The sequence below is a fragment of the Balaenoptera acutorostrata genome, chromosome 12 (genome assembly GCF_949987535.1).
Source record: "Balaenoptera acutorostrata chromosome 12, mBalAcu1.1, whole genome shotgun sequence".
In the NCBI taxonomy this organism is placed as follows: domain Eukaryota; kingdom Metazoa; phylum Chordata; class Mammalia; order Artiodactyla; family Balaenopteridae; genus Balaenoptera; species Balaenoptera acutorostrata.
In genome coordinates this window covers 78,792,609-78,805,348 of record NC_080075.1, presented here as the reverse complement: position 1 = coordinate 78,805,348, position 12,740 = coordinate 78,792,609, and the positions used below count along the sequence as shown (strand labels likewise).

Below are 12,740 nucleotides of genomic sequence, written 5' to 3'. Positions count from 1 at the left end.
TTTTTTGTATCTTTGCCAATGTATCTTTAGGATAGATCCCTAAAAGTGGGATTTCTGACAAAGGATAAATGCACATGTAATTTTCCTGGACACTGTCCTTTGTGAGGTTGTAACATTTTTCATTCCTATTAGCCATGTGTGAAAATGCCACAACCCCTCCAAACGTGTGTGATATCAAAATTTTTAGATTTTTGCTAATGGATTAATAGATAAAAAATGGTATCTCAGGGCTGTTAATAGTTTGCATCTCTCTTACTATGAATAAAGTTGAGTAGTTTTTAAAGTATATATATATATATATATATATATATATATATATATATATATGAGCCATTTGTCCATTGAAAAATTGGATCGTCCTTATCTCCTTTAGTTTTAGAAGCTCTTTATTTATTAGGATATTAACCTTTTATATAAGTTGCAAATATTTTTCCTAGTTTTGCATTAGTCTTTTTACTTTGTTTATGGTGTTTTTTGCCACTCAAAAGTTTTTGTTTTGCAGAAACAGAATCACAGACATAGAGAACAAACTGGTGGTTGCAAAGGGGGAGGGGGTTGGGGGAGGGATGGAGTGGGAATTTGGGGTTAGCAGATGTAAGCTTTTATATATAGAATGGATAAACAACAAGGTCCTACTGTATAGCACAGAGAAACTACATTGAATATCTTATGATAAACCATAATGGAAAAGAATATTAAAAAAATTGATAAAACTGAATCACTTTGCTGTACAGCAGTAATTAACACAACATTGTAAATCAACTATACTTCAATAAAAAAAGTTTTTGTTTTATTTTGTTTTTTGTAAAGATCATGACTTCATAACCTAGATTGGAAAGATGGACTTCAAGGAGTCTGAATCCCCTGTCATTTGTGCAAATTTCAGAGTATAAAATCACATATGCATTTCCCTGGGAAAACATTGTTTCTTTCATTAGCACCCAATCATTTAAGAGCTTACTTTTAGATTCTCAAAATCTAGGAGTCCTTGCTCTTAAGCTCTGACAAGTGCCCCGCCTCAGCCATCTCAGACCTCAGTTTCTCCACTGAACAGCGAGGGGGCTGGGCAAAGGACGGTTTCGGGCCTTTCTCCAAAGTCTGGGCATGCCCAGGCTCTCCTGCAACAGCTCCCAAACCTGACTCCTGGCCTTTTGGTGAGAGGTGCCACTCTCACTTGCTAAATTCAGGATCCATCCTCCCCAGTCATCCCCCAGGAGACCTAGGGATCGGATGAGTTGCCTTTCTATTGGGAAAGGTCTCCCTGGGTTAGCCACGAGTGTTGCCAGAAGTTCAAGGTGAATGAAGTGTCTAAGAAACGAAGTAATACCCAAATTACTGCCCCAGAATGAAGAGGATTTGGCACTCAGGAATAAAATAGCCAGCGGGGGTTAATGAATAATTAGACATTAATTCTTCGTGAATGGAAACGAATTAAACTTCACTTGGGTAGAGAAGGAAACAGGCTGCCTGTGGGATGCACTGTCCTTGCCTCCAGAGGCTTAATCTTCTCACCTGGGGGTGGGGTGAGGGATGACTAATTACAATTTTTTTTTGTCTCTTCAATGTAGCAAAAGCCCCCAAATCTGAAATTCCCTCAGAAAAGAACAATCCACAAATCTTCAAATTGTTCCTCTGTTTACACTTCATTTAGGGCCCTGTTGGTGGATGTCTGGGGGAAGCAGGTCTGGTATCCCAGGAATCACAAGGACCACCCACAGAGAAGGGATCAGACCTGTTTAGACACTGGCCATCGCTGAGAGTCTCCAACCCAAATAGGTCACTTGTCTTTCCCTGCAGAGCACACAGAGCTGGCAGTGCTGTGACAAGCAGCCCTTCTCTGGACCCTAGGCCTCTAACGTGGAGCTTCTTGTGGGCTGAGGCTGCCCTGGGCAGAGCTGGCCACTTAGCTTGGCTTCTCAGCTTTCACAGAGGAGTAGGTCAGGAGTTAGAGAGGAAACTGGGCCGATCGGCCAGCAGCCAGCCTGGGGCAGGGCACAGAGCGACCACTAAGCAAAGTGTGGTGAATGAATATGGGGGTGTGTGTGCAGAAGGCATGATGAGCGCCCCACAACTGCACAGCCAAGCAGGACGGTGGAAAGTGTGACCTGGTGCTTCCCTCCACCACGCAGAAAGTGCCAGAGAGGTTCTGTTTCTGCAACTCAACTTCTGCAACCCTTGCATTTTCCAGAGTGACCCCCATATCCCCTGCCCCCCAAATCCATGAAAACAAACCAATATTAATCCCCCACCTCTCACCACCCCACAAGGCCATTCCAGAAAGGGGCAACAAGCTGACATGAGAGCCCAGGGCCCTGAAAGATGCTGGTCCAGCCTCCTGCTCCCCAGCCCTGAGCTCTGCCTGGCAGGTACCTCCCTGCTTCCCTTTTCCTAAACTTCACGGCACCCAAATATTCAAAGTCAGCCAGGAACCTCTGCCAGCAGGAGCTGTTTGCTGGGCAGCGGGGGCCTGATGGTCCTGGGTGCAATTGCTCTTACTGGGCTCTTTTGGAAACACTTGTGCTGCCATGGCCGTCCTCTGTTCAATGAGGGTGTTTTGGGGGCTCTCTGAGCACCCCCTATGCTCTCTCCACCCTTTGTGTGTCTAGGCCACCCCTTGCCAGGCGCTGCTCGGACTCAGAAGGGCTCTCTTGAGCTGGGTACTCTTTCTAGCGCCCTCAGAGTTTCTTACGCTCTTGGCCGTCCTCGGTGCAGGGGTCACGGAAGTGAAGGCCCAAGAGTAGGTTTGCGCTGCAGGTGGGGGAGGGGCAAGGTGAGCACTGGGTCTCTGGACCTAGAACACCTGCCCTTACACTGGATGGGCCTCTGCCCAGTGGTGCAACCTTGGCTGGTCACAGGAGAGGGTCTGAGAAGCCAGGCCCACCACCACCTTCTCTGAGCAAGGCATGGACTGCCTGCCTAACACAGTTCCCTCGATTGAATTCCCTCAGCATGGCTGCCTCAGCTGTAAAACGGGGGTAATAATTCCTTCCCCACTGAGTTTTGGTAGGAGTAGATATAAGAGGTAATTATAGGAAACCTACCGCAGAGCGATTTGCTGATGTCAGTGAGGATAATCCTAGTTGTCTGGGTTCTAGTCTTGGCCTGCATTTGGGGTCAATGCTTTACTAAGGCTTTTGGCATCTGCCTTCTCTCGGTTAAATTCTTCCTCCCTGTGGAAGATGGGGACTGTCTTCTGTGACACTGAGGCTCTCACACCCAGGCCATTGGCTGGAGGGTGGCTGGTGGGTAAGTACATGGCTGAGACTGCTCCCCTAGCTCTGAGATGATACCAGTGCTCTGGCCCATCCTACTTCCCCCATCCTCACCATAATGGTGGAGGGAGGGTCTACTCTGGGGAAAGTAGGTGAAACCTGGAATATTAGGCCTCTACTGATTATGAGCTATAGAATCTCAGGCAAGTTGACTTCTCTGAGCCTCAGTTTCCTCAACTGTAAAATGGAGATAATAATTGTACCCACCTCATAGGGCTGTTGTGAGGATTAAATGAGTAGGTTCTGACACTCACATAAAGTCCAATAAAAGTTACCAGACTTCATTCACCAAATATTGAGTGTGCACCTACAATGCACAAGACGCTGTTTTATTACTTTTTTGTCTACGTGATTGGAAAAAGAACCTAATACAGCTATTTTGTTTTTACTTTTTTCTTTTCTTAAGGTAGCAGAACCTAAAGAAATAGAGAAACATACTATGTTCATGGATTGAGAAACCCAGCATAGTAAGGATGTCATTTCTCCCTCAATTGATCTATAGGTTAAATGCAGTTTCTATCAAATTTCTAGCAAAATTTCTTGTAGACTTAGACAAGTTTATTCTAAAATTTATATGGAAATGCACAAGATCTAGAATAGCTAAAATAATCTTGAAAAAGAGGAATAAAGTAGGAGCAATCACTCTACTCAATATTAAGCCTTACTATATAGCTACAGTAAGCAAGATGGTATGGTACTGGCAAGGGATAGACCCAGAAATCAATAGAGAACCCAGATATAGACCCACACATATATACCCCGTTGCTATCTGACAAAGGTGCAAAAGTGACAAAAGGTGACAAAGGTGACAAAAACTGAATGGATGAAGGATAGCCTTTTCAACAAATGGTGCAGGAGTGATTGGATATCCATCAGCAAAAGAATGAACCTCAACTTAAAACTCACACCTTATACAAAAATTAACTCAAAATGGATTGTGAGCTTAAATGTAATGTGTAAAACTGTAAGATTTTTAGACAAAAATAGGAGAGATCTTTGTGATCTAGGACTAGGCAAAGAATTCTTAGACTTGGCAGCAAAACCATGATCCTTAAAAGGAAAAACTGATAATGTGACCCTCATCAAAATTAAGAAGTTTGCTCTATGAAAGAGCCATTAAGATGGTGAAAAGGCAAACTACAAACTGGGAGAAAATATTTGTAAACTATATATCCAACAAAAGACTAGTATTTAGACTATATAAGAGCTCCTAAAATTCAACAGTAAAAAAAACCCCACAAAAAATCTAATTAGAAAATGGGTAGAAAAAGTGAAGAGGAGTTTCAGAGAAGAGGATGTAGAGGTGGAAAATAAGTAAATGAGAAGATGTTCATCATCATTGGGAAATGCAAATTAAAACACAATGAGATATCCCTACATGCCTATCGGAATGGCTAAAATGACAAAGAGTGACGTCATGGTCGCACAGCTAGAGAGGCGTCTCTGGGTGTCCAGCTAGAGCTGTTCTGAAGTCAAGACTGGGAGGATTCAGTCCAGAGAGTGGACTTGTCCCTGTCCAGAAGAGCCCGCCCCTGCGGCCCTGGCCACCCACTGTGGCGTCCAGCAGCCCCACCACCCGCAGTGTGGAGCCGGCCAGGGTCAGGCTGCCCTCAATCTAGCTAGAAGCCAGTATCCCTGGTCTGCCTCTTTGGACAACTCGGGACAAGCTGTTTCCAAAATCAATTTATTTTAGAATTCCTAGCCTGGTAACTTAGTCCAGGATTCCATGGGAGTGACTGCTTTCCTTTTGGTCGTCTCAATTTTCTTTTATGCTACAGTAGTTCCCCCTTTTATCTGCACAGATAGTACTGAACCCTATATACACTCTCGGGTATATTTCCTATACACACATACCTATGGTAAAGTTTAATTTATAAATTAGGCACAGTAAGAGATTAAGAACAATGATAATAAAATAGAACAATTATAACAGCAATAATAATAAGAGTGATGTGAATGTGGTCTCTCTCTCTCTCTCAAAATGTCTTATTGTACAAATTTAATGCCTTTTCCATCTTAACTAAGCACTTATCATACACTGTGGCTGTAACTTTTGCAGTTTGAGGTGTGACGGCAAACCTAGCAAGAATTTCTTTTTCTTTCTTCACAACTTCACGGAGAGAAGATTTGTTCTTACCATAGATATTAGCAGCCTCAGCATATGATTTTTTTTCTTTCTTTACTGAGAACGTCCCCTTTCACTTAAAGGAAGCACTTATGGCTTCTCTTTGGCATATCCGAATTGCCAGCATCACTACTCTTATGCTTTGGGGCCATTATTAAGTCAAATAAGGGTTACTTAAACAGCAACACTGTGATACCTTGACAGTTGATCTGATAACCAACAGGGCTGCTAAGTGATTAACTGGCAGGATAAGCTAGACAAAGGGATGATTCACGTCCCTGGCCAGACAGACTGGGACTGTGAGAGACTTCATCACTCTACGCAGAATGGTGCTCAATTTAAAACTTAAGAATTGTTTATTTTTGGAATTTTCCATTTAATATTTTTGGACTATGGTTGACTACGGGTAACTGAAACTATGGAAAGTGAAACTGTGGATAAGAGGGGACTACTGTATTTATGAAAGAAACCATACAATTTTAAATAGTCAGATTAAAGTTTTAAAATAATTAATCTTTTAAACTATTTTCAATTCAGTAAAATAATAACAGTTACTATTCATATGCTTGTCTGTGTGCCAGGCCCTGTGCTAAGAACTTTATATTTATCACCTGAGTTCTTACAACCACTTTGTGAGTAAGTAGATTATTCTCTTTTTTCAAATGGGTTCAGAGAGGTTAAGTAACTTGCCTGAGGTCACACAGCTAGTAAGTGGCAGGATAAAGAAATGAATCCAGCTATACCTTATTCCAAAGCCTCCACTGCATGCTGCCTACCACAAAGCAGGATAAATGCCAGTGTCACTGCTATTAACTCAGGATGAGCTTATTGCTGGAACAGGCAACCCCACATGTCAGTGGTAAACACGTTATGCCATTGGTCAGAATGTAGTTGCATGGACCACGCCTAATTGCAAAGGAGGGTGGGAAATGTGGCCCTACTATGCACCCACGACACAGGAATTGGTTAACACATAACAATGTGTCACCCAAATTCACCTCTAGGGATATTTTTCTTTTCACCTGAACTCAAGCCCAAAGTCAATGTCAGGATGGTCCGATAGGGTGCAAATCAGTCAGTCTTTGCACAATGCCACGAACAGATAAGCCACTTCTTGTTCCTGGTAGAGCCAGGGCAAGGCACCATGTTCCCTGCAGACATTTAGAGAATAGATTCTCAGTCCCCTTTGTCCTGCATCCTTTCTTGTCCTAACACAGGGAAGCTTTGCTAGCCATGCTGGGCTGGGGGCTGGATGGGGGAGAAAGAGGCCCGGGGTGCTGTGCTCATGCAGGCTGAACAGGAGCCATGGCCCTCTTACCCCCCTGTCTGCCTCTGAGCTCCTTGCTCGACTTAGCCAGGCAACACGTGTGAGTAGCCTGGACCAGTTGGGCACTGGCACCAACTGCACACTTTGTGCCCACCCTGCCAGCCAAGAGCACATACAAGTACGACCTGAGCAAAGGCCTCCAGCAGCCCAGGCAGAGGGCATTGATACATATGATTTTTGCTGCTGCCTCCCCTGCCCCGGCCTATTGGACCTGCCAAGTCAGCCTATTTTGTAGAGAACTCAACTCTCAGAGACATCAGGAATTTGCACTAATTCAATTAAGCAATTAGCCTATCAAGCGGCAGGAAATGCTTTGACTATACCCTCTATTGACAGGAGCAGGGCTGCAGAGCTTCTGTTAAAAGGCAGTTAGGAGCTCACCCACGATCATGCAGGTCTCCCTGCAAGTTTGTATGCCAGAAACAGTGACCTGTCTGAAGGTGATCTGGTTCATACATTTTATTGGGTGTGCTGTAAGGCAGAGCTGGAAACCAGGAAACCGAGCTCGAGGGCTGGCTCAGTCATGGACTTTTTGTGACTCTGGACAAATCCTTTTTGAGCTCTGGGCCTCAGTTTCCTCACCTGTAAAATGGGAATAAGTAATGTCTGGTCTTCCCACTTCACAAGGTTGGGTAATTTGGCAGGGCTGGGGGATGTGGGATTCTAAAAGGCAGCCAGCATATACAGATAGAAGGCTCGAGGTCACGATTATCCTTGTGGCAGACTGTTGGATGGATGACCCAACAACTGTCCCCATCCTTTTTCCCTTGCCATATTAAGCTCTCAAGGCTAACAAGGCAGCACCTCATTTTCTTAGTCTCTGGGTGGGGCAGCTAGGGGTGGCCATGTGAGGCAATTCTGGCCAATGAACGTAAGGGGAGTGTGTTGGAGGCTCCTGGAAGGGCTTCAGCTCTCCTGATTAAAAACAACAACAGCAGATGGGGCTGACCTGACTCTTCTTCCTTCCTGCTTCTTTCTACCTTGAATTCTGAAGAGATGCCAGAAGACCATGAAAAGACTTATGGCCTATCCTAATCAAGTATGGCTGCACTTTAATTACATCTGCAAAGATCCTATTCTAAGTAAGGTCACATTCTGAGGTTCCTGGTAGAGATGAGTTTTGGAGGGTGCTATTTAACCCACTTCAATCCCTCATTCTCCAAATCTAATCCATCAGCAAGTTCTATTCACCTTACCTCCTAAATGTGTTCTGGACCTGGCCACTTCTCACTAGAGGGATTCAACCTCCCTACTCCCGAGTCCCATCATCCCTTACCTGACTCTACACCGGGATCCTCATGGGCCCTACTGCACTCAGCAACTCTCTCAGGCTGGGAAGGTAGTTGGGGGGGCCTCAGCCCTGACTCACTGTAAGTACATGCTTCTTTTTTTTTTTTTTAACTAGAGATTATTTATTTATTTATTTATTTATTTATTTATACTTATTTTTGGCTGTGTTGGGTCTTCGTTGCTGCATGTGGGCTTTCTCTAGTTTTGGCGAGCGGGGGCTACTCTTCATCGCGGTGTGCGGGCTTCTCATTGCAGTGGCTTCTCTTGTTGTGGAACACGGGCTCTAGGCACGTGGGCTTCGGTAGTTGCAGCACACAAGATCAGTAGTTGTGGCTCGTGGGCTCTAGAGCACAGGCTCAGTAGTTGTGGTGCACGGGCTTAGTTGCTCCGTGGCATGTGGGATCTTCCCGGACCAGGGTTCGAACCTGTGTCCCCTACATTGGCAGGTGAATTCTTAACCACTGCGCCACCAGGGAAGTCCCAGTACACGCTTCTTTACCGCTTGAAATTCTAGAGGTTGTGATGCTCTCTGCTCCCCCCCACCCCCAGGCCATGGGACTCCCGTGGCCGTATCATGAGTGCCAACAGCAGCACTGGGAGCGCTGGAGCTGGAATCTCACTGGGCTGGATCCCCTGCACAGCTCTGTCGGAAAGGCCAGGGCTGTGCAGGTGTCCTAGATGCGTGCACACCAGGCCGCCTTGTGGGAGTGGACTCGGATCTGGGCTGTGCAGGAGAGGTAGTGTGGGAAGGTGTCCTCAGGTTTCCTCTGCCTGGAGGCCCAATGTGCCCTCCAGGGGGGTCCCCAGATGGAGGCCTCTCCTTCTTGAAATTGACCAGTTTTCTGGGGTCCCTGGAGTTTGTTCTGTGTCCTGCTGGTGGCAAAGGTCCTGGAAATGATGGTGGGGCAAGGATTTGAAGTGGCCAAGAGTGCTGACCAGCTACAGGTGATTCAGAAGTGAGGCCCAGCTGGTAAGTGCAAGGAGAGGCTGGTTGGTGCATGGGCTGATTCAGGTCAGCAAGTGGTGGTTAAGCGCCTGCTGTCAGCCTGGCACTGTGGGTTTGCGGGTTGGTGGAGGTGAGGCAGGGAATTGCCAGTGTGTCCCTGCAGAGCAGTGGGGAGGCATCAGTGGCAGGGCAGGAGGATTTGAGCCTGCTGCAGGCAAAGTTTCAGACAGCAACAGTGCATCCACACTCATCCCATAACAGGCCGCTGCAGCCCCCAGATCACGGGCGCCTAACTGAATGTACTGGATAGGGAACAGGCCCTTCTCCTCTGTTGCTAAGGTTGTTCTTGCCTGGAGGCTGAGGACTGTCAAAAATGAGGGTGGGGGTCCTTCTAACCTGGGGAGTCTGGGATTCTAAAAGTAGACGAATAACCTCAAACTCTCTGGGTCTCTCCTTTCCCAAACTTTCCCCCATCTTCCTTGGATAAGGGACTCATGCAGGGATCTGGGGCTCCTTGGAAAGCTGAAAATAATATTAAGCAGTTTCTATTTCAGATGGAAACACTTTCCTAAGGGATCTTTCAAATTTTTCAATTTGATGCCTATTTAAGGAAGTATCAAACGGCCCCCGCAGACGTAGCTTGGAGGACGAGGCCACTCTCCACCCACACCACCCCCAGCCCAGCTGGTTGGAATGTTCTGAGCAGTTGCACTGGCTTCTCGGAGGTACATCCTGGCGAGATCTAACACGACAGGCCAACATCCTCAGCCAGGCCATCCTGCCCTCCTTCTCACTGCCTGTGCTCGGGCTTGGTTAGAAGCAGCAGAAAGGGTTGGGAATCCCTGCAGGGGCCCCCAGGAGGACTACATCCTCCAGGTTGTGTTGACCTGGGACGCTGACCCTGGTCTTCTGGCTGCAGATCCCTCAAACTTTTCTTTGCACCACATGCTCCTTGGCAATGAGTAAGCGAATGAGAGGGAAAAGTAAGAAGGAACATCCTACAAACTTACTTTGTTAAATCTTTACCTACTTCCATCGCCAGACTCAACTTTGAAATTCCAGAAGGCAAAGAAGAGATGAAAAGACAAATATCACATTTCAAATCATTCCCACCGTGACTCATTTCAGAAGTGGGGTTTAGTCCTTTTTAAAAACAGAAGCAATACCATCTTTCATGAAAACAGCCCTTCCCTCCCCTTCAGCTGCTCGGGCAGAACCAGAGAAGTAAGCCAACCAGCAGCTCCCATTATGGGCCTGGCAGGGACACAGGGCGGAGCTACCCAGATGGTAAAAGATGACATACCAATCCCTCATTGGGAGTGGGGGAGCCTCTGTCTGGCTGTGTCCCTGGCAGAGCCTAGCATGGTGGGCCATCTAAGCAGATGCCACAGAGAAGGGGCCCTGCCTGAACCCTTTTGTTGATCGCTATAGCTAACTAAGTACGCTGTCTTGGCAAAAGGGTCCCCAGGTGTGATCTCAGATGTGAGCAGGCCCCAGGGGAGAAGGAGCTGTCCTCATTCTTCAGCCATTGAGTTGGGTTGGCCAATGAGTTGGGTTGAGTTTGGACTTGGCAGGAGAGAAAGTGGAGGAAGAGAATGGAGGGAGACACGTGTCCCTGGAGTGGGTGGGCACAGAGTCAGTGTCGCCTTTCTCCCCCAACCTCACCTTCATGTGCTCTAAGACCCGGGGAGCCCTCCGTGGAGGGACTGCCGAGCCCTAGAAGAAAGCCCTTCCATTTCCAGAGCTATAGAACCCCCCCCCCTTAGCCACGTGACTGCCACCCTCTGTCAGTCCAGAGGCAGGGGCTGGTGCCAGGTCCTAGGCCAGGGGCCCAGCTGCAGACAGCTCCCTGAGGGCCTGGCCAGGACCCTGCCAAGGCTATTCTCTACCTCCACCCCTCAGGCGCTCTGCTGGGGGGACCAGGACCTGATGTCCTCCCCAGGCATCAGCAGCACCAGGCTCCACCAGGGCTAGAGCCTGTTGGGTTCTGTCCCACCCAAGACAGAAGCCCAGGCCCATGCCTTTCTCCCCAGAGCCCAGAACCAAGTCCCGTGTCACTGTCAGTAGCAACTGCACTAATAAGAAGACACCCCTGCGAAAGCTGGCAGGTGCCTCCCAAGGCAGCCGTCCTGGGAAATCTGAGTGGCAGTGGCTTGAAAGGTCAAAGTCATGTCTTTTTGTAGTGAGGAGAGATCAGGTTTCAAAGCGTTCCTAAAGGGAGGAGTTAAACCTGCCTTGATTTTGCTGACACCAGTCCTCTTATTCTGGGCCAGTGCTGTCCTAGCCTCTTTGCAGAGCCCGCTTCCCCAGATGCAGAGAAAGCCTCGTTTTTCTTACCGTTAAGGGAGTTAAACCCTGAATGGGAGGCTCTTCCTGTCCCACGGGGAAGGGGCAAGGCTTGATGAGACAGCGTTTGGACAAAGCCCACCCCATCGCTGCCCCATGGCGAATGGTCAGCAACCCCAGTGGTTATGCTGTGACCAACTACTTCTTACACAACTCCTGCTTACAGAGGAGGCCAATCTGGTTTCGCCTGCTGCCAGTGGAATAACTCTGATCCTAACCTCACCTCCCGGGGCCAGGAGTTGGCTCTTCACTCCGCTTTGAGATGCCGTTCACCCTCCTGCCAAGGGGCCCCTAGGCTCTGGGATAGATCAGATGAGCATGAGACGTCCTTGAGGAACCAGCCAACAGAGCAAGGTCAAAACTTCAGTACAGGTAATAGGAGGACAAGGTGTATGGCAAGAGGGTGGCCTTTGGTGTAAGAGAGAGATCTGAGTTCCAGCTCTGACACCTACGTAGCTGTGTGACCTTGGGCCTTGAGCCGTCTCCCTTGGGAAGCCCGTCTCTGCAGGGACAGAGCGATTCCCACAGACTGAGGGGGTTCGGCCAGGGCCAAGCGCTCTCTCCTCCTGGCAGCTGTCCTGCTTTTGCGCTGCCCATGACTCAGGCTGCTTCTGGTTTCAGCCCCCCTCACTGACAGCGAGTGGTGCAGAGGAGAAAGTGCACGCAGGGCATCTGAGGGTGGTGGCGGGGAATGGCAGAAACAGGGGCCACAGCTACTCGGCTGTTAAGGAATCTGACTGAGTCACTTCTTTGCCCAGAAACGTCTCGTGGCTTCTCCAAGATCAAGTTCAGACTCCTCAGCCTGGAATTGAAGACTTTTCTCGATCTGGCCTCAAGCTGCTGCCAGATTCCTGGACCGCTGGATGCTGACCCAGCTCTCCGAGGCCTGGCTCTACGGCCGAGATGACAGCCTGTGTACCTGCACCTCCGTCACCCAGGTGGCCCGACTATACTCTCTCAGCCCATGAAGCCAGAGGAGCTGACCTGACACACCCTCCCCAGTCTCATCCTCTGCTCACATCCTGCCCTGCGCCTCTCTGAGCCCACCCGCTCGGACCTGCCCACTTCCCTCGTGGCCCAGAAGCTCCTCAACGGCAGTGCCTCTTCCCCTCCTTGTGACTGCCCGGGCTCAGCACACAGTGGTCTCTCAATCGATATTCATTGCTATGAGTTGGGTTGAACTGATTTAAAGACACTTCTTCCCCAGACTGACAATGATTCCTTCTCCTTCTTGAGGGTTTACGCTGCTCTTGTGTTGGTGGCTTTTCTGCTGCTTACTTATTCTTGCCCTCTGATGTGACCTAGCGTCTGCTAACTAAATCCTCTCTTCTGTGGGCACTTTCGGCAGGCTGCCCTGCACAGCTGGACAGGCCGTGCACTGCACAATTCCAGGTGGCACCATTCATTGAGACCACGATGTGAGTGGCGCCCTCC

General features: G+C 48.2%; 1 long non-coding RNA gene across 1 annotated transcript; it reads left to right on the top strand.

Annotated features, from left to right (window-relative positions):
• Window positions 1–11,460: 11,460 nt before the first annotated feature.
• Window positions 11,461–12,514, top strand: LOC130709448 (uncharacterized). Its single transcript, XR_009009996.1, has 2 exons — window positions 11,461–11,678; window positions 12,065–12,514. It is a non-coding gene; the product is annotated as an uncharacterized LOC130709448 (long non-coding RNA).
• The last annotated feature ends 226 nt before the right edge of the window (window positions 12,515–12,740 follow it).